At 46.8% G+C, this 2,500-nt stretch overlaps 1 protein-coding gene across 1 annotated transcript in view; it reads left to right on the top strand.

Moving 5' to 3' along the window:
- The window catches only part of tafa5l (TAFA chemokine like family member 5, like), an 89,780-nt gene that overhangs the window by 18,928 nt on the left and 68,352 nt on the right, over positions 1–2,500 (top strand). The gene's annotated exons all lie outside the window — the stretch shown is intronic.

Raw genomic sequence — 2,500 nt, 5'->3', positions numbered from 1 at the left:
ACACACACACACACACACACACACACACACACACACACACACACACACACACACACCAACCTCCGTAAGTGGAAGGCTTAAGACAAGTGAAAAGTAAGACTGAAAGGTAGAGTAGAGGAGGGGGTGGATGGAGCGCGTGAGTGGGTGGTAATGGTTGCCACCATCTTCAAATGAAATGACTGGTGGAAAGCCCGAAACAGCTCTCCAGCGGAGGTGATGGGCTTTAATAACCTTATCTAAATTCCTGCCTTGTTTGGGATTAACGAGTGGCTGAGCGCATTATAAACCAGTGGTGGCATCGGGCGTCTTAGCTCTTGGTGACAAGGAAACGAGGTGACCTTGGGAGTCTTCTACCACTACTACTACTTTCTCTCTTTTACTACTACTGTTGTTTCAGTACAGTATGTTCTTTTTGTTCTTGTTCTTGTTCTTTTTACTCATTCTTCTTCTTTTTCTTCTTTCTTTTCACTACTCTTCCTCTTTCCCATCTCTGCTTCCTTCCTCTGTCTCCTTTTCCATTCTTTCTTTTCCCCTCTTCTTTTGTGCTTCCCTTTGTTCTACCTTCTTGTCTTTTTCTCTCCTTCATCTCCCTGTTGTTTCTCCCTTTTGCTCTCTTCTTCTTCTTCTTCTTCTTCTTCTTCTTCTTCTTCTTCTTCTTCTTCTTCTTCTTCTTCTTCTTCTTCTTCTTCTTCTTCTTCTTCTTCTTCTTCTTCTTCTTCTTCTTCTTCTTCTTGTCCTCCTCCTCCTCTTCCTCCTTCTCCATTTCTTCTGCTCCAGTACTCTCTTCATTAATGATCTATTCTCATATTCTAATCCCTCCCACTCCCCTACCCATCAACTGGAGGTATTTTATCATGGTTATCCCGGAAAAAAAGAGCAGTGACAGCACCAGGTGTTGTTCGCCAGCCAGCCAGCGAACACAGGAAGGCAAGCAGGCAGGCAGACAGGCGGGCGGGCAGGCAGATAGGCAGGTAGGCAGGCAGGCAGACAGCAGGCTGGCAGACAGGCAGGCAGCTAGACAGGTAGACGGGTAGACAGGCAGGCAGGAAGGTAGGAAGGCAGCAAGGCCTGATAGCTTAAAATAGATGAAGCCTCATGTGTCATTGTTGAGGACGACGACGGCTTTGAACATGGTGAGCAAAGGGCTCCTGCTTCAGAGCAAGGTCGTGTCTTTTCACGCACACACACATTCTGACACACACACACACACATAAACTGACACACACACACATGGTCGTGTCTTCAAACACCCCCATCCATACACATAGTCACTCAGCCCTCACCACCACCCCCACTCCCATGAAAAAGCCTGTTTCCAGATCATTCTAGCTCCTGGACCTCTTTAAAATTATGTGACATGATTTTTTTTTGTCAAATTGATGGTGGTGGTGGGAGGAGGGGGGGCAAAAATAGCCTACTTAGCTCTTGAATTGTCACATGCATAGTTTCAAATTAGGGGAGGGGCAGTGACGCACACCTTTTCAAAGTCATTGTATTAATCTTTTTAAAGCTTTCTCGTGCTATATTCATGATGTGTGGCTCATAGTAGTGAGTAACCGTTTGTTTCTGCAGTGGTAATGAGTAGCTTTCTGGACTACGGTATACTCTTCTAGCCTATATATAGCTGCGGTAATGGCCATCTCTAGCTGTCATCCCCGTACTGCCCGGTGATGATGATGTGCCATTAACAGGTCAGGTCACGGCTGAGCAACTAAAACCACCCACCTCCCAGATCGCTGTCACATGCACATACGCATTAGGGATGTATGGAACCGAGATTCGCGATAGGCAGAGTGATGATCCTGTATCACAGTGCAAGAGGGCAGTATCGTGACACGCCCTTACAAAGTTTTTACACTTCATTTCAGAAATTTGTATTCATAATTTTATATCTATACTTTTAGCAAATGTGGAAAAACATCTGAAAAATTGTGGGGCGTATCGAACCGTAGGTCAAAAATTGTGACAAGAATCGAATCGTGAGTTGAGTTTATCGTGAATGCCTTAGTGCACATGCATGCAAGCCAAAAAACGCTCACCTCGGTCCATGTCACAAACATACACATGCATGCACTGTGCATACACACACGATGCAGGCAGGCACGGATGCATGTACACAAGCATGGACACACCTCTTAAGTCCATATCACAGTTTTAGTCAGCAAACACACACACACACACACACACACACACACACACACACACACACACACACACACACACACACACACACACACACACACACACACACACACACACACACACACACACACACACACACACACACATCCCCACACACAAACAAGCGTGCACGCCTACACACACAAAACACACACAGAGGCACACACACACATACACACGCGCGCGCACACACAGACCCACACGCGCACACACACACACACACACACACGCGCGCAGGCACACACACACACACACAGCACGCACGCACGCATGCACGCACGCACGCACGCACGCACACAAGGAACGTTCCCACATTTGT

This window comes from Engraulis encrasicolus, chromosome 10 (assembly GCF_034702125.1).
Source record: "Engraulis encrasicolus isolate BLACKSEA-1 chromosome 10, IST_EnEncr_1.0, whole genome shotgun sequence".
NCBI classification, from domain to species: Eukaryota; Metazoa; Chordata; class Actinopteri; order Clupeiformes; family Engraulidae; genus Engraulis; species Engraulis encrasicolus.
This window is presented reverse-complemented; position numbering and strand designations above follow the sequence as displayed.